This window comes from Lathyrus oleraceus, unplaced genomic scaffold (genome assembly GCF_024323335.1).
Source record: "Lathyrus oleraceus cultivar Zhongwan6 unplaced genomic scaffold, CAAS_Psat_ZW6_1.0 chrUn0005, whole genome shotgun sequence".
Lineage (NCBI taxonomy): Eukaryota > Viridiplantae > Streptophyta > Magnoliopsida > Fabales > Fabaceae > Lathyrus > Lathyrus oleraceus.
The window spans coordinates 25,925-40,795 of NW_026112396.1; the positions used below are offsets into that span (position 1 = coordinate 25,925).

The following is a 14,871-nucleotide window of genomic DNA, read 5'->3' on the forward strand; positions in this document are numbered from 1 at the left end:
AAAAAGTAGGAGAAGACAAGCATTTCAGCGTTAATTATGTTTGTTTTGCCGTTAATAAGTGAAAGAAATAAAATATATACAATCAAAGCGCATGAGATATCAGGTGCGATCATACCAGCACTAATGCACCGGATCCCATCAGAACTCCGCAGTTAAGCGTGCTTGGGCGAGAGTAGTACTAGGATGGGTGACCTCCTGGGAAGTCCTTGTGTTGCACCTCTTTTTTTGCGATTTTTTAAATACTTCTTTTTATTTCTGTTAATCGGCGTAAAAGAGTCGGAAAAAGTAGGAGAAGACAAGCATTTCAGCGTTAATTATGTTTGTTTTGCCGTTAATAAGTGAAAGAAATAAAATATATACAATCAAAGCGCATGAGATATCAGGTGCGATCATACCAGCACTAATGCACCGGATCCCATCAGAACTCCGCAGTTAAGCGTGCTTGGGCGAGAGTAGTACTAGGATGGGTGACCTCCTGGGAAGTCCTTGTGTTGCACCTCTTTTTTTGCGATTTTTTAAATACTTCTTTTTATTTCTGTTAATCGGCGTAAAAGAGTCGGAAAAAGTAGGAGAAGACAAGCATTTCAGCGTTAATTATGTTTGTTTTGCCGTTAATAAGTGAAAGAAATAAAATATATACAATCAAAGCGCATGAGATATCAGGTGCGATCATACCAGCACTAATGCACCGGATCCCATCAGAACTCCGCAGTTAAGCGTGCTTGGGCGAGAGTAGTACTAGGATGGGTGACCTCCTGGGAAGTCCTTGTGTTGCACCTCTTTTTTTGCGATTTTTTAAATACTTCTTTTTATTTCTGTTAATCGGCGTAAAAGAGTCGGAAAAAGTAGGAGAAGACAAGCATTTCAGCGTTAATTATGTTTGTTTTGCCGTTAATAAGTGAAAGAAATAAAATATATACAATCAAAGCGCATGAGATATCAGGTGCGATCATACCAGCACTAATGCACCGGATCCCATCAGAACTCCGCAGTTAAGCGTGCTTGGGCGAGAGTAGTACTAGGATGGGTGACCTCCTGGGAAGTCCTTGTGTTGCACCTCTTTTTTTGCGATTTTTTAAATACTTCTTTTTATTTCTGTTAATCGGCGTAAAAGAGTCGGAAAAAGTAGGAGAAGACAAGCATTTCAGCGTTAATTATGTTTGTTTTGCCGTTAATAAGTGAAAGAAATAAAATATATACAATCAAAGCGCATGAGATATCAGGTGCGATCATACCAGCACTAATGCACCGGATCCCATCAGAACTCCGCAGTTAAGCGTGCTTGGGCGAGAGTAGTACTAGGATGGGTGACCTCCTGGGAAGTCCTTGTGTTGCACCTCTTTTTTTGCGATTTTTTAAATACTTCTTTTTATTTCTGTTAATCGGCGTAAAAGAGTCGGAAAAAGTAGGAGAAGACAAGCATTTCAGCGTTAATTATGTTTGTTTTGCCGTTAATAAGTGAAAGAAATAAAATATATACAATCAAAGCGCATGAGATATCAGGTGCGATCATACCAGCACTAATGCACCGGATCCCATCAGAACTCCGCAGTTAAGCGTGCTTGGGCGAGAGTAGTACTAGGATGGGTGACCTCCTGGGAAGTCCTTGTGTTGCACCTCTTTTTTTGCGATTTTTTAAATACTTCTTTTTATTTCTGTTAATCGGCGTAAAAGAGTCGGAAAAAGTAGGAGAAGACAAGCATTTCAGCGTTAATTATGTTTGTTTTGCCGTTAATAAGTGAAAGAAATAAAATATATACAATCAAAGCGCATGAGATATCAGGTGCGATCATACCAGCACTAATGCACCGGATCCCATCAGAACTCCGCAGTTAAGCGTGCTTGGGCGAGAGTAGTACTAGGATGGGTGACCTCCTGGGAAGTCCTTGTGTTGCACCTCTTTTTTTGCGATTTTTTAAATACTTCTTTTTATTTCTGTTAATCGGCGTAAAAGAGTCGGAAAAAGTAGGAGAAGACAAGCATTTCAGCGTTAATTATGTTTGTTTTGCCGTTAATAAGTGAAAGAAATAAAATATATACAATCAAAGCGCATGAGATATCAGGTGCGATCATACCAGCACTAATGCACCGGATCCCATCAGAACTCCGCAGTTAAGCGTGCTTGGGCGAGAGTAGTACTAGGATGGGTGACCTCCTGGGAAGTCCTTGTGTTGCACCTCTTTTTTTGCGATTTTTTAAATACTTCTTTTTATTTCTGTTAATCGGCGTAAAAGAGTCGGAAAAAGTAGGAGAAGACAAGCATTTCAGCGTTAATTATGTTTGTTTTGCCGTTAATAAGTGAAAGAAATAAAATATATACAATCAAAGCGCATGAGATATCAGGTGCGATCATACCAGCACTAATGCACCGGATCCCATCAGAACTCCGCAGTTAAGCGTGCTTGGGCGAGAGTAGTACTAGGATGGGTGACCTCCTGGGAAGTCCTTGTGTTGCACCTCTTTTTTTGCGATTTTTTAAATACTTCTTTTTATTTCTGTTAATCGGCGTAAAAGAGTCGGAAAAAGTAGGAGAAGACAAGCATTTCAGCGTTAATTATGTTTGTTTTGCCGTTAATAAGTGAAAGAAATAAAATATATACAATCAAAGCGCATGAGATATCAGGTGCGATCATACCAGCACTAATGCACCGGATCCCATCAGAACTCCGCAGTTAAGCGTGCTTGGGCGAGAGTAGTACTAGGATGGGTGACCTCCTGGGAAGTCCTTGTGTTGCACCTCTTTTTTTGCGATTTTTTAAATACTTCTTTTTATTTCTGTTAATCGGCGTAAAAGAGTCGGAAAAAGTAGGAGAAGACAAGCATTTCAGCGTTAATTATGTTTGTTTTGCCGTTAATAAGTGAAAGAAATAAAATATATACAATCAAAGCGCATGAGATATCAGGTGCGATCATACCAGCACTAATGCACCGGATCCCATCAGAACTCCGCAGTTAAGCGTGCTTGGGCGAGAGTAGTACTAGGATGGGTGACCTCCTGGGAAGTCCTTGTGTTGCACCTCTTTTTTTGCGATTTTTTAAATACTTCTTTTTATTTCTGTTAATCGGCGTAAAAGAGTCGGAAAAAGTAGGAGAAGACAAGCATTTCAGCGTTAATTATGTTTGTTTTGCCGTTAATAAGTGAAAGAAATAAAATATATACAATCAAAGCGCATGAGATATCAGGTGCGATCATACCAGCACTAATGCACCGGATCCCATCAGAACTCCGCAGTTAAGCGTGCTTGGGCGAGAGTAGTACTAGGATGGGTGACCTCCTGGGAAGTCCTTGTGTTGCACCTCTTTTTTTGCGATTTTTTAAATACTTCTTTTTATTTCTGTTAATCGGCGTAAAAGAGTCGGAAAAAGTAGGAGAAGACAAGCATTTCAGCGTTAATTATGTTTGTTTTGCCGTTAATAAGTGAAAGAAATAAAATATATACAATCAAAGCGCATGAGATATCAGGTGCGATCATACCAGCACTAATGCACCGGATCCCATCAGAACTCCGCAGTTAAGCGTGCTTGGGCGAGAGTAGTACTAGGATGGGTGACCTCCTGGGAAGTCCTTGTGTTGCACCTCTTTTTTTGCGATTTTTTAAATACTTCTTTTTATTTCTGTTAATCGGCGTAAAAGAGTCGGAAAAAGTAGGAGAAGACAAGCATTTCAGCGTTAATTATGTTTGTTTTGCCGTTAATAAGTGAAAGAAATAAAATATATACAATCAAAGCGCATGAGATATCAGGTGCGATCATACCAGCACTAATGCACCGGATCCCATCAGAACTCCGCAGTTAAGCGTGCTTGGGCGAGAGTAGTACTAGGATGGGTGACCTCCTGGGAAGTCCTTGTGTTGCACCTCTTTTTTTGCGATTTTTTAAATACTTCTTTTTATTTCTGTTAATCGGCGTAAAAGAGTCGGAAAAAGTAGGAGAAGACAAGCATTTCAGCGTTAATTATGTTTGTTTTGCCGTTAATAAGTGAAAGAAATAAAATATATACAATCAAAGCGCATGAGATATCAGGTGCGATCATACCAGCACTAATGCACCGGATCCCATCAGAACTCCGCAGTTAAGCGTGCTTGGGCGAGAGTAGTACTAGGATGGGTGACCTCCTGGGAAGTCCTTGTGTTGCACCTCTTTTTTTGCGATTTTTTAAATACTTCTTTTTATTTCTGTTAATCGGCGTAAAAGAGTCGGAAAAAGTAGGAGAAGACAAGCATTTCAGCGTTAATTATGTTTGTTTTGCCGTTAATAAGTGAAAGAAATAAAATATATACAATCAAAGCGCATGAGATATCAGGTGCGATCATACCAGCACTAATGCACCGGATCCCATCAGAACTCCGCAGTTAAGCGTGCTTGGGCGAGAGTAGTACTAGGATGGGTGACCTCCTGGGAAGTCCTTGTGTTGCACCTCTTTTTTTGCGATTTTTTAAATACTTCTTTTTATTTCTGTTAATCGGCGTAAAAGAGTCGGAAAAAGTAGGAGAAGACAAGCATTTCAGCGTTAATTATGTTTGTTTTGCCGTTAATAAGTGAAAGAAATAAAATATATACAATCAAAGCGCATGAGATATCAGGTGCGATCATACCAGCACTAATGCACCGGATCCCATCAGAACTCCGCAGTTAAGCGTGCTTGGGCGAGAGTAGTACTAGGATGGGTGACCTCCTGGGAAGTCCTTGTGTTGCACCTCTTTTTTTGCGATTTTTTAAATACTTCTTTTTATTTCTGTTAATCGGCGTAAAAGAGTCGGAAAAAGTAGGAGAAGACAAGCATTTCAGCGTTAATTATGTTTGTTTTGCCGTTAATAAGTGAAAGAAATAAAATATATACAATCAAAGCGCATGAGATATCAGGTGCGATCATACCAGCACTAATGCACCGGATCCCATCAGAACTCCGCAGTTAAGCGTGCTTGGGCGAGAGTAGTACTAGGATGGGTGACCTCCTGGGAAGTCCTTGTGTTGCACCTCTTTTTTTGCGATTTTTTAAATACTTCTTTTTATTTCTGTTAATCGGCGTAAAAGAGTCGGAAAAAGTAGGAGAAGACAAGCATTTCAGCGTTAATTATGTTTGTTTTGCCGTTAATAAGTGAAAGAAATAAAATATATACAATCAAAGCGCATGAGATATCAGGTGCGATCATACCAGCACTAATGCACCGGATCCCATCAGAACTCCGCAGTTAAGCGTGCTTGGGCGAGAGTAGTACTAGGATGGGTGACCTCCTGGGAAGTCCTTGTGTTGCACCTCTTTTTTTGCGATTTTTTAAATACTTCTTTTTATTTCTGTTAATCGGCGTAAAAGAGTCGGAAAAAGTAGGAGAAGACAAGCATTTCAGCGTTAATTATGTTTGTTTTGCCGTTAATAAGTGAAAGAAATAAAATATATACAATCAAAGCGCATGAGATATCAGGTGCGATCATACCAGCACTAATGCACCGGATCCCATCAGAACTCCGCAGTTAAGCGTGCTTGGGCGAGAGTAGTACTAGGATGGGTGACCTCCTGGGAAGTCCTTGTGTTGCACCTCTTTTTTTGCGATTTTTTAAATACTTCTTTTTATTTCTGTTAATCGGCGTAAAAGAGTCGGAAAAAGTAGGAGAAGACAAGCATTTCAGCGTTAATTATGTTTGTTTTGCCGTTAATAAGTGAAAGAAATAAAATATATACAATCAAAGCGCATGAGATATCAGGTGCGATCATACCAGCACTAATGCACCGGATCCCATCAGAACTCCGCAGTTAAGCGTGCTTGGGCGAGAGTAGTACTAGGATGGGTGACCTCCTGGGAAGTCCTTGTGTTGCACCTCTTTTTTTGCGATTTTTTAAATACTTCTTTTTATTTCTGTTAATCGGCGTAAAAGAGTCGGAAAAAGTAGGAGAAGACAAGCATTTCAGCGTTAATTATGTTTGTTTTGCCGTTAATAAGTGAAAGAAATAAAATATATACAATCAAAGCGCATGAGATATCAGGTGCGATCATACCAGCACTAATGCACCGGATCCCATCAGAACTCCGCAGTTAAGCGTGCTTGGGCGAGAGTAGTACTAGGATGGGTGACCTCCTGGGAAGTCCTTGTGTTGCACCTCTTTTTTTGCGATTTTTTAAATACTTCTTTTTATTTCTGTTAATCGGCGTAAAAGAGTCGGAAAAAGTAGGAGAAGACAAGCATTTCAGCGTTAATTATGTTTGTTTTGCCGTTAATAAGTGAAAGAAATAAAATATATACAATCAAAGCGCATGAGATATCAGGTGCGATCATACCAGCACTAATGCACCGGATCCCATCAGAACTCCGCAGTTAAGCGTGCTTGGGCGAGAGTAGTACTAGGATGGGTGACCTCCTGGGAAGTCCTTGTGTTGCACCTCTTTTTTTGCGATTTTTTAAATACTTCTTTTTATTTCTGTTAATCGGCGTAAAAGAGTCGGAAAAAGTAGGAGAAGACAAGCATTTCAGCGTTAATTATGTTTGTTTTGCCGTTAATAAGTGAAAGAAATAAAATATATACAATCAAAGCGCATGAGATATCAGGTGCGATCATACCAGCACTAATGCACCGGATCCCATCAGAACTCCGCAGTTAAGCGTGCTTGGGCGAGAGTAGTACTAGGATGGGTGACCTCCTGGGAAGTCCTTGTGTTGCACCTCTTTTTTTGCGATTTTTTAAATACTTCTTTTTATTTCTGTTAATCGGCGTAAAAGAGTCGGAAAAAGTAGGAGAAGACAAGCATTTCAGCGTTAATTATGTTTGTTTTGCCGTTAATAAGTGAAAGAAATAAAATATATACAATCAAAGCGCATGAGATATCAGGTGCGATCATACCAGCACTAATGCACCGGATCCCATCAGAACTCCGCAGTTAAGCGTGCTTGGGCGAGAGTAGTACTAGGATGGGTGACCTCCTGGGAAGTCCTTGTGTTGCACCTCTTTTTTTGCGATTTTTTAAATACTTCTTTTTATTTCTGTTAATCGGCGTAAAAGAGTCGGAAAAAGTAGGAGAAGACAAGCATTTCAGCGTTAATTATGTTTGTTTTGCCGTTAATAAGTGAAAGAAATAAAATATATACAATCAAAGCGCATGAGATATCAGGTGCGATCATACCAGCACTAATGCACCGGATCCCATCAGAACTCCGCAGTTAAGCGTGCTTGGGCGAGAGTAGTACTAGGATGGGTGACCTCCTGGGAAGTCCTTGTGTTGCACCTCTTTTTTTGCGATTTTTTAAATACTTCTTTTTATTTCTGTTAATCGGCGTAAAAGAGTCGGAAAAAGTAGGAGAAGACAAGCATTTCAGCGTTAATTATGTTTGTTTTGCCGTTAATAAGTGAAAGAAATAAAATATATACAATCAAAGCGCATGAGATATCAGGTGCGATCATACCAGCACTAATGCACCGGATCCCATCAGAACTCCGCAGTTAAGCGTGCTTGGGCGAGAGTAGTACTAGGATGGGTGACCTCCTGGGCGTTAATTATGTTTGTTTTGCCGTTAATAAGTGAAAGAAATAAAATATATACAATCAAAGTGCATGAGATATCAGGTGCGATCATACCAGCACTAATGCACCGGATCCCATCAGAACTCCGCAGTTAAGCGTGCTTGGGCGAGAGTAGTACTAGGATGGGTGACCTCCTGGGAAGTCCTTGTGTTGCACCTCTTTTTTTGCGATTTTTTAAATACTTCTTTTTATTTCTGTTAATCGGCGTAAAAGAGTCGGAAAAAGTAGGAGAAGACAAGCATTTCAGCGTTAATTATGTTTGTTTTGCCGTTAATAAGTGAAAGAAATAAAATATATACAATCAAAGCGCATGAGATATCAGGTGCGATCATACCAGCACTAATGCACCGGATCCCATCAGAACTCCGCAGTTAAGCGTGCTTGGGCGAGAGTAGTACTAGGATGGGTGACCTCCTGGGAAGTCCTTGTGTTGCACCTCTTTTTTTGCGATTTTTTAAATACTTCTTTTTATTTCTGTTAATCGGCGTAAAAGAGTCGGAAAAAGTAGGAGAAGACAAGCATTTCAGCGTTAATTATGTTTGTTTTGCCGTTAATAAGTGAAAGAAATAAAATATATACAATCAAAGCGCATGAGATATCAGGTGCGATCATACCAGCACTAATGCACCGGATCCCATCAGAACTCCGCAGTTAAGCGTGCTTGGGCGAGAGTAGTACTAGGATGGGTGACCTCCTGGGCGTTAATTATGTTTGTTTTGCCGTTAATAAGTGAAAGAAATAAAATATATACAATCAAAGCGCATGAGATATCAGGTGCGATCATACCAGCACTAATGCACCGGATCCCATCAGAACTCCGCAGTTAAGCGTGCTTGGGCGAGAGTAGTACTAGGATGGGTGACCTCCTGGGAAGTCCTTGTGTTGCACCTCTTTTTTTGCGATTTTTTAAATACTTCTTTTTATTTCTGTTAATCGGCGTAAAAGAGTCGGAAAAAGTAGGAGAAGACAAGCATTTCAGCGTTAATTATGTTTGTTTTGCCGTTAATAAGTGAAAGAAATAAAATATATACAATCAAAGCGCATGAGATATCAGGTGCGATCATACCAGCACTAATGCACCGGATCCCATCAGAACTCCGCAGTTAAGCGTGCTTGGGCGAGAGTAGTACTAGGATGGGTGACCTCCTGGGAAGTCCTTGTGTTGCACCTCTTTTTTTGCGATTTTTTAAATACTTCTTTTTATTTCTGTTAATCGGCGTAAAAGAGTCGGAAAAAGTAGGAGAAGACAAGCATTTCAGCGTTAATTATGTTTGTTTTGCCGTTAATAAGTGAAAGAAATAAAATATATACAATCAAAGCGCATGAGATATCAGGTGCGATCATACCAGCACTAATGCACCGGATCCCATCAGAACTCCGCAGTTAAGCGTGCTTGGGCGAGAGTAGTACTAGGATGGGTGACCTCCTGGGAAGTCCTTGTGTTGCACCTCTTTTTTTGCGATTTTTTAAATACTTCTTTTTATTTCTGTTAATCGGCGTAAAAGAGTCGGAAAAAGTAGGAGAAGACAAGCATTTCAGCGTTAATTATGTTTGTTTTGCCGTTAATAAGTGAAAGAAATAAAATATATACAATCAAAGCGCATGAGATATCAGGTGCGATCATACCAGCACTAATGCACCGGATCCCATCAGAACTCCGCAGTTAAGCGTGCTTGGGCGAGAGTAGTACTAGGATGGGTGACCTCCTGGGAAGTCCTTGTGTTGCACCTCTTTTTTTGCGATTTTTTAAATACTTCTTTTTATTTCTGTTAATCGGCGTAAAAGAGTCGGAAAAAGTAGGAGAAGACAAGCATTTCAGCGTTAATTATGTTTGTTTTGCCGTTAATAAGTGAAAGAAATAAAATATATACAATCAAAGCGCATGAGATATCAGGTGCGATCATACCAGCACTAATGCACCGGATCCCATCAGAACTCCGCAGTTAAGCGTGCTTGGGCGAGAGTAGTACTAGGATGGGTGACCTCCTGGGCGTTAATTATGTTTGTTTTGCCGTTAATAAGTGAAAGAAATAAAATATATACAATCAAAGCGCATGAGATATCAGGTGCGATCATACCAGCACTAATGCACCGGATCCCATCAGAACTCCGCAGTTAAGCGTGCTTGGGCGAGAGTAGTACTAGGATGGGTGACCTCCTGGGAAGTCCTTGTGTTGCACCTCTTTTTTTGCGATTTTTTAAATACTTCTTTTTATTTCTGTTAATCGGCGTAAAAGAGTCGGAAAAAGTAGGAGAAGACAAGCATTTCAGCGTTAATTATGTTTGTTTTGCCGTTAATAAGTGAAAGAAATAAAATATATACAATCAAAGCGCATGAGATATCAGGTGCGATCATACCAGCACTAATGCACCGGATCCCATCAGAACTCCGCAGTTAAGCGTGCTTGGGCGAGAGTAGTACTAGGATGGGTGACCTCCTGGGAAGTCCTTGTGTTGCACCTCTTTTTTTGCGATTTTTTAAATACTTCTTTTTATTTCTGTTAATCGGCGTAAAAGAGTCGGAAAAAGTAGGAGAAGACAAGCATTTCAGCGTTAATTATGTTTGTTTTGCCGTTAATAAGTGAAAGAAATAAAATATATACAATCAAAGCGCATGAGATATCAGGTGCGATCATACCAGCACTAATGCACCGGATCCCATCAGAACTCCGCAGTTAAGCGTGCTTGGGCGAGAGTAGTACTAGGATGGGTGACCTCCTGGGAAGTCCTTGTGTTGCACCTCTTTTTTTGCGATTTTTTAAATACTTCTTTTTATTTCTGTTAATCGGCGTAAAAGAGTCGGAAAAAGTAGGAGAAGACAAGCATTTCAGCGTTAATTATGTTTGTTTTGCCGTTAATAAGTGAAAGAAATAAAATATATACAATCAAAGCGCATGAGATATCAGGTGCGATCATACCAGCACTAATGCACCGGATCCCATCAGAACTCCGCAGTTAAGCGTGCTTGGGCGAGAGTAGTACTAGGATGGGTGACCTCCTGGGCGTTAATTATGTTTGTTTTGCCGTTAATAAGTGAAAGAAATAAAATATATACAATCAAAGTGCATGAGATATCAGGTGCGATCATACCAGCACTAATGCACCGGATCCCATCAGAACTCCGCAGTTAAGCGTGCTTGGGCGAGAGTAGTACTAGGATGGGTGACCTCCTGGGAAGTCCTTGTGTTGCACCTCTTTTTTTGCGATTTTTTAAATACTTCTTTTTATTTCTGTTAATCGGCGTAAAAGAGTCGGAAAAAGTAGGAGAAGACAAGCATTTCAGCGTTAATTATGTTTGTTTTGCCGTTAATAAGTGAAAGAAATAAAATATATACAATCAAAGCGCATGAGATATCAGGTGCGATCATACCAGCACTAATGCACCGGATCCCATCAGAACTCCGCAGTTAAGCGTGCTTGGGCGAGAGTAGTACTAGGATGGGTGACCTCCTGGGAAGTCCTTGTGTTGCACCTCTTTTTTTGCGATTTTTTAAATACTTCTTTTTATTTCTGTTAATCGGCGTAAAAGAGTCGGAAAAAGTAGGAGAAGACAAGCATTTCAGCGTTAATTATGTTTGTTTTGCCGTTAATAAGTGAAAGAAATAAAATATATACAATCAAAGCGCATGAGATATCAGGTGCGATCATACCAGCACTAATGCACCGGATCCCATCAGAACTCCGCAGTTAAGCGTGCTTGGGCGAGAGTAGTACTAGGATGGGTGACCTCCTGGGCGTTAATTATGTTTGTTTTGCCGTTAATAAGTGAAAGAAATAAAATATATACAATCAAAGCGCATGAGATATCAGGTGCGATCATACCAGCACTAATGCACCGGATCCCATCAGAACTCCGCAGTTAAGCGTGCTTGGGCGAGAGTAGTACTAGGATGGGTGACCTCCTGGGAAGTCCTTGTGTTGCACCTCTTTTTTTGCGATTTTTTAAATACTTCTTTTTATTTCTGTTAATCGGCGTAAAAGAGTCGGAAAAAGTAGGAGAAGACAAGCATTTCAGCGTTAATTATGTTTGTTTTGCCGTTAATAAGTGAAAGAAATAAAATATATACAATCAAAGCGCATGAGATATCAGGTGCGATCATACCAGCACTAATGCACCGGATCCCATCAGAACTCCGCAGTTAAGCGTGCTTGGGCGAGAGTAGTACTAGGATGGGTGACCTCCTGGGAAGTCCTTGTGTTGCACCTCTTTTTTTGCGATTTTTTAAATACTTCTTTTTATTTCTGTTAATCGGCGTAAAAGAGTCGGAAAAAGTAGGAGAAGACAAGCATTTCAGCGTTAATTATGTTTGTTTTGCCGTTAATAAGTGAAAGAAATAAAATATATACAATCAAAGCGCATGAGATATCAGGTGCGATCATACCAGCACTAATGCACCGGATCCCATCAGAACTCCGCAGTTAAGCGTGCTTGGGCGAGAGTAGTACTAGGATGGGTGACCTCCTGGGAAGTCCTTGTGTTGCACCTCTTTTTTTGCGATTTTTTAAATACTTCTTTTTATTTCTGTTAATCGGCGTAAAAGAGTCGGAAAAAGTAGGAGAAGACAAGCATTTCAGCGTTAATTATGTTTGTTTTGCCGTTAATAAGTGAAAGAAATAAAATATATACAATCAAAGCGCATGAGATATCAGGTGCGATCATACCAGCACTAATGCACCGGATCCCATCAGAACTCCGCAGTTAAGCGTGCTTGGGCGAGAGTAGTACTAGGATGGGTGACCTCCTGGGAAGTCCTTGTGTTGCACCTCTTTTTTTGCGATTTTTTAAATACTTCTTTTTATTTCTGTTAATCGGCGTAAAAGAGTCGGAAAAAGTAGGAGAAGACAAGCATTTCAGCGTTAATTATGTTTGTTTTGCCGTTAATAAGTGAAAGAAATAAAATATATACAATCAAAGCGCATGAGATATCAGGTGCGATCATACCAGCACTAATGCACCGGATCCCATCAGAACTCCGCAGTTAAGCGTGCTTGGGCGAGAGTAGTACTAGGATGGGTGACCTCCTGGGCGTTAATTATGTTTGTTTTGCCGTTAATAAGTGAAAGAAATAAAATATATACAATCAAAGTGCATGAGATATCAGGTGCGATCATACCAGCACTAATGCACCGGATCCCATCAGAACTCCGCAGTTAAGCGTGCTTGGGCGAGAGTAGTACTAGGATGGGTGACCTCCTGGGAAGTCCTTGTGTTGCACCTCTTTTTTTGCGATTTTTTAATACTTCTTTTTATTTCTGTTAATCGGCGTAAAAGAGTCGGAAAAAGTAGGAGAAGACAAGCATTTCAGCGTTAATTATGTTTGTTTTGCCGTTAATAAGTGAAAGAAATAAAATATATACAATCAAAGCGCATGAGATATCAGGTGCGATCATACCAGCACTAATGCACCGGATCCCATCAGAACTCCGCAGTTAAGCGTGCTTGGGCGAGAGTAGTACTAGGATGGGTGACCTCCTGGGAAGTCCTTGTGTTGCACCTCTTTTTTTGCGATTTTTTAAATACTTCTTTTTATTTCTGTTAATCGGCGTAAAAGAGTCGGAAAAAGTAGGAGAAGACAAGCATTTCAGCGTTAATTATGTTTGTTTTGCCGTTAATAAGTGAAAGAAATAAAATATATACAATCAAAGCGCATGAGATATCAGGTGCGATCATACCAGCACTAATGCACCGGATCCCATCAGAACTCCGCAGTTAAGCGTGCTTGGGCGAGAGTAGTACTAGGATGGGTGACCTCCTGGGCGTTAATTATGTTTGTTTTGCCGTTAATAAGTGAAAGAAATAAAATATATACAATCAAAGTGCATGAGATATCAGGTGCGATCATACCAGCACTAATGCACCGGATCCCATCAGAACTCCGCAGTTAAGCGTGCTTGGGCGAGAGTAGTACTAGGATGGGTGACCTCCTGGGAAGTCCTTGTGTTGCACCTCTTTTTTTGCGATTTTTTAAATACTTCTTTTTATTTCTGTTAATCGGCGTAAAAGAGTCGGAAAAAGTAGGAGAAGACAAGCATTTCAGCGTTAATTATGTTTGTTTTGCCGTTAATAAGTGAAAGAAATAAAATATATACAATCAAAGCGCATGAGATATCAGGTGCGATCATACCAGCACTAATGCACCGGATCCCATCAGAACTCCGCAGTTAAGCGTGCTTGGGCGAGAGTAGTACTAGGATGGGTGACCTCCTGGGAAGTCCTTGTGTTGCACCTCTTTTTTTGCGATTTTTTAAATACTTCTTTTTATTTCTGTTAATCGGCGTAAAAGAGTCGGAAAAAGTAGGAGAAGACAAGCATTTCAGCGTTAATTATGTTTGTTTTGCCGTTAATAAGTGAAAGAAATAAAATATATACAATCAAAGCGCATGAGATATCAGGTGCGATCATACCAGCACTAATGCACCGGATCCCATCAGAACTCCGCAGTTAAGCGTGCTTGGGCGAGAGTAGTACTAGGATGGGTGACCTCCTGGGCGTTAATTATGTTTGTTTTGCCGTTAATAAGTGAAAGAAATAAAATATATACAATCAAAGTGCATGAGATATCAGGTGCGATCATACCAGCACTAATGCACCGGATCCCATCAGAACTCCGCAGTTAAGCGTGCTTGGGCGAGAGTAGTACTAGGATGGGTGACCTCCTGGGAAGTCCTTGTGTTGCACCTCTTTTTTTGCGATTTTTTAAATACTTCTTTTTATTTCTGTTAATCGGCGTAAAAGAGTCGGAAAAAGTAGGAGAAGACAAGCATTTCAGCGTTAATTATGTTTGTTTTGCCGTTAATAAGTGAAAGAAATAAAATATATACAATCAAAGCGCATGAGATATCAGGTGCGATCATACCAGCACTAATGCACCGGATCCCATCAGAACTCCGCAGTTAAGCGTGCTTGGGCGAGAGTAGTACTAGGATGGGTGACCTCCTGGGAAGTCCTTGTGTTGCACCTCTTTTTTTGCGATTTTTTAAATACTTCTTTTTATTTCTGTTAATCGGCGTAAAAGAGTCGGAAAAAGTAGGAGAAGACAAGCATTTCAGCGTTAATTATGTTTGTTTTGCCGTTAATAAGTGAAAGAAATAAAATATATACAATCAAAGCGCATGAGATATCAGGTGCGATCATACCAGCACTAATGCACCGGATCCCATCAGAACTCCGCAGTTAAGCGTGCTTGGGCGAGAGTAGTACTAGGATGGGTGACCTCCTGGGAAGTCCTTGTGTTGCACCTCTTTTTTTGCGATTTTTTAAATACTTCTTTTTATTTCTGTTAATCGGCGTAAAAGAGTCGGAAAAAGTAGGAGAAGACAAGCATTTCAGCGTTAATTATGTTTGTTTTGCCGTTAAT

At 40.3% G+C, this 14,871-nt stretch overlaps 48 non-coding genes and 8 pseudogenes across 48 annotated transcripts; all 56 read left to right on the plus strand.

The window, feature by feature from the left end:
• Positions 1-101: 101 nt before the first annotated feature.
• On the plus strand, positions 102-220 carry LOC127111069 (5S ribosomal RNA). The gene has a single exon (XR_007797837.1). It is a non-coding gene; the product is annotated as a 5S ribosomal RNA (ribosomal RNA).
• Positions 221-381: 161 nt separating this feature from the next.
• On the plus strand, positions 382-500 carry LOC127111080 (5S ribosomal RNA). The gene has a single exon (XR_007797848.1). It is a non-coding gene; the product is annotated as a 5S ribosomal RNA (ribosomal RNA).
• Positions 501-661: 161 nt separating this feature from the next.
• On the plus strand, positions 662-780 carry LOC127111091 (5S ribosomal RNA). The gene has a single exon (XR_007797859.1). It is a non-coding gene; the product is annotated as a 5S ribosomal RNA (ribosomal RNA).
• A 161-nt stretch (positions 781-941) lies between these two features.
• LOC127111102 (5S ribosomal RNA) lies at positions 942-1,060 on the plus strand. Its single transcript, XR_007797870.1, has one exon. It is a non-coding gene; the product is annotated as a 5S ribosomal RNA (ribosomal RNA).
• Positions 1,061-1,221: 161 nt separating this feature from the next.
• On the plus strand, positions 1,222-1,340 carry LOC127111115 (5S ribosomal RNA). Its single transcript, XR_007797882.1, has one exon. It is a non-coding gene; the product is annotated as a 5S ribosomal RNA (ribosomal RNA).
• Positions 1,341-1,501: 161 nt separating this feature from the next.
• On the plus strand, positions 1,502-1,620 carry LOC127111126 (5S ribosomal RNA). Its single transcript, XR_007797893.1, has one exon. It is a non-coding gene; the product is annotated as a 5S ribosomal RNA (ribosomal RNA).
• Positions 1,621-1,781: 161 nt separating this feature from the next.
• LOC127111137 (5S ribosomal RNA) lies at positions 1,782-1,900 on the plus strand. The gene has a single exon (XR_007797904.1). It is a non-coding gene; the product is annotated as a 5S ribosomal RNA (ribosomal RNA).
• Positions 1,901-2,061: 161 nt separating this feature from the next.
• On the plus strand, positions 2,062-2,180 carry LOC127111148 (5S ribosomal RNA). Its single transcript, XR_007797915.1, has one exon. It is a non-coding gene; the product is annotated as a 5S ribosomal RNA (ribosomal RNA).
• A 161-nt stretch (positions 2,181-2,341) lies between these two features.
• On the plus strand, positions 2,342-2,460 carry LOC127111160 (5S ribosomal RNA). Its single transcript, XR_007797926.1, has one exon. It is a non-coding gene; the product is annotated as a 5S ribosomal RNA (ribosomal RNA).
• A 161-nt stretch (positions 2,461-2,621) lies between these two features.
• LOC127111172 (5S ribosomal RNA) lies at positions 2,622-2,740 on the plus strand. The gene has a single exon (XR_007797937.1). It is a non-coding gene; the product is annotated as a 5S ribosomal RNA (ribosomal RNA).
• Positions 2,741-2,901: 161 nt separating this feature from the next.
• On the plus strand, positions 2,902-3,020 carry LOC127111184 (5S ribosomal RNA). The gene has a single exon (XR_007797948.1). It is a non-coding gene; the product is annotated as a 5S ribosomal RNA (ribosomal RNA).
• Positions 3,021-3,181: 161 nt separating this feature from the next.
• Positions 3,182-3,300, plus strand: LOC127111196 (5S ribosomal RNA). Its single transcript, XR_007797959.1, has one exon. It is a non-coding gene; the product is annotated as a 5S ribosomal RNA (ribosomal RNA).
• Positions 3,301-3,461: 161 nt separating this feature from the next.
• Positions 3,462-3,580, plus strand: LOC127111208 (5S ribosomal RNA). Its single transcript, XR_007797970.1, has one exon. It is a non-coding gene; the product is annotated as a 5S ribosomal RNA (ribosomal RNA).
• Positions 3,581-3,741: 161 nt separating this feature from the next.
• LOC127111219 (5S ribosomal RNA) lies at positions 3,742-3,860 on the plus strand. The gene has a single exon (XR_007797981.1). It is a non-coding gene; the product is annotated as a 5S ribosomal RNA (ribosomal RNA).
• A 161-nt stretch (positions 3,861-4,021) lies between these two features.
• Positions 4,022-4,140, plus strand: LOC127111232 (5S ribosomal RNA). The gene has a single exon (XR_007797993.1). It is a non-coding gene; the product is annotated as a 5S ribosomal RNA (ribosomal RNA).
• Positions 4,141-4,301: 161 nt separating this feature from the next.
• On the plus strand, positions 4,302-4,420 carry LOC127111244 (5S ribosomal RNA). Its single transcript, XR_007798004.1, has one exon. It is a non-coding gene; the product is annotated as a 5S ribosomal RNA (ribosomal RNA).
• A 161-nt stretch (positions 4,421-4,581) lies between these two features.
• Positions 4,582-4,700, plus strand: LOC127111256 (5S ribosomal RNA). The gene has a single exon (XR_007798015.1). It is a non-coding gene; the product is annotated as a 5S ribosomal RNA (ribosomal RNA).
• A 161-nt stretch (positions 4,701-4,861) lies between these two features.
• Positions 4,862-4,980, plus strand: LOC127111267 (5S ribosomal RNA). The gene has a single exon (XR_007798026.1). It is a non-coding gene; the product is annotated as a 5S ribosomal RNA (ribosomal RNA).
• A 161-nt stretch (positions 4,981-5,141) lies between these two features.
• Positions 5,142-5,260, plus strand: LOC127111279 (5S ribosomal RNA). The gene has a single exon (XR_007798037.1). It is a non-coding gene; the product is annotated as a 5S ribosomal RNA (ribosomal RNA).
• A 161-nt stretch (positions 5,261-5,421) lies between these two features.
• LOC127111291 (5S ribosomal RNA) lies at positions 5,422-5,540 on the plus strand. The gene has a single exon (XR_007798048.1). It is a non-coding gene; the product is annotated as a 5S ribosomal RNA (ribosomal RNA).
• Positions 5,541-5,701: 161 nt separating this feature from the next.
• Positions 5,702-5,820, plus strand: LOC127111303 (5S ribosomal RNA). The gene has a single exon (XR_007798059.1). It is a non-coding gene; the product is annotated as a 5S ribosomal RNA (ribosomal RNA).
• A 161-nt stretch (positions 5,821-5,981) lies between these two features.
• Positions 5,982-6,100, plus strand: LOC127111314 (5S ribosomal RNA). The gene has a single exon (XR_007798070.1). It is a non-coding gene; the product is annotated as a 5S ribosomal RNA (ribosomal RNA).
• A 161-nt stretch (positions 6,101-6,261) lies between these two features.
• LOC127111326 (5S ribosomal RNA) lies at positions 6,262-6,380 on the plus strand. Its single transcript, XR_007798081.1, has one exon. It is a non-coding gene; the product is annotated as a 5S ribosomal RNA (ribosomal RNA).
• A 161-nt stretch (positions 6,381-6,541) lies between these two features.
• On the plus strand, positions 6,542-6,660 carry LOC127111338 (5S ribosomal RNA). The gene has a single exon (XR_007798092.1). It is a non-coding gene; the product is annotated as a 5S ribosomal RNA (ribosomal RNA).
• Positions 6,661-6,821: 161 nt separating this feature from the next.
• On the plus strand, positions 6,822-6,940 carry LOC127111350 (5S ribosomal RNA). The gene has a single exon (XR_007798104.1). It is a non-coding gene; the product is annotated as a 5S ribosomal RNA (ribosomal RNA).
• A 161-nt stretch (positions 6,941-7,101) lies between these two features.
• LOC127111361 (5S ribosomal RNA) lies at positions 7,102-7,220 on the plus strand. The gene has a single exon (XR_007798115.1). It is a non-coding gene; the product is annotated as a 5S ribosomal RNA (ribosomal RNA).
• Positions 7,221-7,381: 161 nt separating this feature from the next.
• Positions 7,382-7,504, plus strand: LOC127111467 (uncharacterized; annotated as a pseudogene).
• Positions 7,505-7,553: 49 nt separating this feature from the next.
• On the plus strand, positions 7,554-7,672 carry LOC127111372 (5S ribosomal RNA). The gene has a single exon (XR_007798126.1). It is a non-coding gene; the product is annotated as a 5S ribosomal RNA (ribosomal RNA).
• A 161-nt stretch (positions 7,673-7,833) lies between these two features.
• LOC127111384 (5S ribosomal RNA) lies at positions 7,834-7,952 on the plus strand. The gene has a single exon (XR_007798137.1). It is a non-coding gene; the product is annotated as a 5S ribosomal RNA (ribosomal RNA).
• A 161-nt stretch (positions 7,953-8,113) lies between these two features.
• Positions 8,114-8,236, plus strand: LOC127111468 (uncharacterized; annotated as a pseudogene).
• Positions 8,237-8,285: 49 nt separating this feature from the next.
• LOC127111395 (5S ribosomal RNA) lies at positions 8,286-8,404 on the plus strand. Its single transcript, XR_007798148.1, has one exon. It is a non-coding gene; the product is annotated as a 5S ribosomal RNA (ribosomal RNA).
• Positions 8,405-8,565: 161 nt separating this feature from the next.
• On the plus strand, positions 8,566-8,684 carry LOC127111406 (5S ribosomal RNA). The gene has a single exon (XR_007798159.1). It is a non-coding gene; the product is annotated as a 5S ribosomal RNA (ribosomal RNA).
• A 161-nt stretch (positions 8,685-8,845) lies between these two features.
• On the plus strand, positions 8,846-8,964 carry LOC127111417 (5S ribosomal RNA). Its single transcript, XR_007798170.1, has one exon. It is a non-coding gene; the product is annotated as a 5S ribosomal RNA (ribosomal RNA).
• A 161-nt stretch (positions 8,965-9,125) lies between these two features.
• LOC127111429 (5S ribosomal RNA) lies at positions 9,126-9,244 on the plus strand. Its single transcript, XR_007798181.1, has one exon. It is a non-coding gene; the product is annotated as a 5S ribosomal RNA (ribosomal RNA).
• Positions 9,245-9,405: 161 nt separating this feature from the next.
• LOC127111469 (uncharacterized) lies at positions 9,406-9,528 on the plus strand (annotated as a pseudogene).
• A 49-nt stretch (positions 9,529-9,577) lies between these two features.
• On the plus strand, positions 9,578-9,696 carry LOC127111440 (5S ribosomal RNA). The gene has a single exon (XR_007798183.1). It is a non-coding gene; the product is annotated as a 5S ribosomal RNA (ribosomal RNA).
• A 161-nt stretch (positions 9,697-9,857) lies between these two features.
• Positions 9,858-9,976, plus strand: LOC127111452 (5S ribosomal RNA). Its single transcript, XR_007798184.1, has one exon. It is a non-coding gene; the product is annotated as a 5S ribosomal RNA (ribosomal RNA).
• Positions 9,977-10,137: 161 nt separating this feature from the next.
• On the plus strand, positions 10,138-10,256 carry LOC127111464 (5S ribosomal RNA). The gene has a single exon (XR_007798186.1). It is a non-coding gene; the product is annotated as a 5S ribosomal RNA (ribosomal RNA).
• Positions 10,257-10,417: 161 nt separating this feature from the next.
• LOC127111470 (uncharacterized) lies at positions 10,418-10,540 on the plus strand (annotated as a pseudogene).
• A 49-nt stretch (positions 10,541-10,589) lies between these two features.
• LOC127111476 (5S ribosomal RNA) lies at positions 10,590-10,708 on the plus strand. Its single transcript, XR_007798187.1, has one exon. It is a non-coding gene; the product is annotated as a 5S ribosomal RNA (ribosomal RNA).
• A 161-nt stretch (positions 10,709-10,869) lies between these two features.
• On the plus strand, positions 10,870-10,988 carry LOC127111488 (5S ribosomal RNA). Its single transcript, XR_007798188.1, has one exon. It is a non-coding gene; the product is annotated as a 5S ribosomal RNA (ribosomal RNA).
• Positions 10,989-11,149: 161 nt separating this feature from the next.
• LOC127111471 (uncharacterized) lies at positions 11,150-11,272 on the plus strand (annotated as a pseudogene).
• A 49-nt stretch (positions 11,273-11,321) lies between these two features.
• Positions 11,322-11,440, plus strand: LOC127111499 (5S ribosomal RNA). Its single transcript, XR_007798189.1, has one exon. It is a non-coding gene; the product is annotated as a 5S ribosomal RNA (ribosomal RNA).
• Positions 11,441-11,601: 161 nt separating this feature from the next.
• On the plus strand, positions 11,602-11,720 carry LOC127111511 (5S ribosomal RNA). Its single transcript, XR_007798190.1, has one exon. It is a non-coding gene; the product is annotated as a 5S ribosomal RNA (ribosomal RNA).
• Positions 11,721-11,881: 161 nt separating this feature from the next.
• Positions 11,882-12,000, plus strand: LOC127111523 (5S ribosomal RNA). Its single transcript, XR_007798191.1, has one exon. It is a non-coding gene; the product is annotated as a 5S ribosomal RNA (ribosomal RNA).
• Positions 12,001-12,161: 161 nt separating this feature from the next.
• LOC127111534 (5S ribosomal RNA) lies at positions 12,162-12,280 on the plus strand. Its single transcript, XR_007798192.1, has one exon. It is a non-coding gene; the product is annotated as a 5S ribosomal RNA (ribosomal RNA).
• Positions 12,281-12,441: 161 nt separating this feature from the next.
• LOC127111473 (uncharacterized) lies at positions 12,442-12,564 on the plus strand (annotated as a pseudogene).
• Positions 12,565-12,613: 49 nt separating this feature from the next.
• LOC127111546 (5S ribosomal RNA) lies at positions 12,614-12,732 on the plus strand. Its single transcript, XR_007798193.1, has one exon. It is a non-coding gene; the product is annotated as a 5S ribosomal RNA (ribosomal RNA).
• A 160-nt stretch (positions 12,733-12,892) lies between these two features.
• On the plus strand, positions 12,893-13,011 carry LOC127111557 (5S ribosomal RNA). The gene has a single exon (XR_007798194.1). It is a non-coding gene; the product is annotated as a 5S ribosomal RNA (ribosomal RNA).
• A 161-nt stretch (positions 13,012-13,172) lies between these two features.
• Positions 13,173-13,295, plus strand: LOC127111474 (uncharacterized; annotated as a pseudogene).
• Positions 13,296-13,344: 49 nt separating this feature from the next.
• Positions 13,345-13,463, plus strand: LOC127111568 (5S ribosomal RNA). Its single transcript, XR_007798195.1, has one exon. It is a non-coding gene; the product is annotated as a 5S ribosomal RNA (ribosomal RNA).
• A 161-nt stretch (positions 13,464-13,624) lies between these two features.
• On the plus strand, positions 13,625-13,743 carry LOC127111580 (5S ribosomal RNA). Its single transcript, XR_007798197.1, has one exon. It is a non-coding gene; the product is annotated as a 5S ribosomal RNA (ribosomal RNA).
• A 161-nt stretch (positions 13,744-13,904) lies between these two features.
• On the plus strand, positions 13,905-14,027 carry LOC127111475 (uncharacterized; annotated as a pseudogene).
• Positions 14,028-14,076: 49 nt separating this feature from the next.
• On the plus strand, positions 14,077-14,195 carry LOC127111584 (5S ribosomal RNA). The gene has a single exon (XR_007798198.1). It is a non-coding gene; the product is annotated as a 5S ribosomal RNA (ribosomal RNA).
• A 161-nt stretch (positions 14,196-14,356) lies between these two features.
• LOC127111585 (5S ribosomal RNA) lies at positions 14,357-14,475 on the plus strand. Its single transcript, XR_007798199.1, has one exon. It is a non-coding gene; the product is annotated as a 5S ribosomal RNA (ribosomal RNA).
• Positions 14,476-14,636: 161 nt separating this feature from the next.
• LOC127111586 (5S ribosomal RNA) lies at positions 14,637-14,755 on the plus strand. Its single transcript, XR_007798200.1, has one exon. It is a non-coding gene; the product is annotated as a 5S ribosomal RNA (ribosomal RNA).
• The last annotated feature ends 116 nt before the right edge of the window (positions 14,756-14,871 follow it).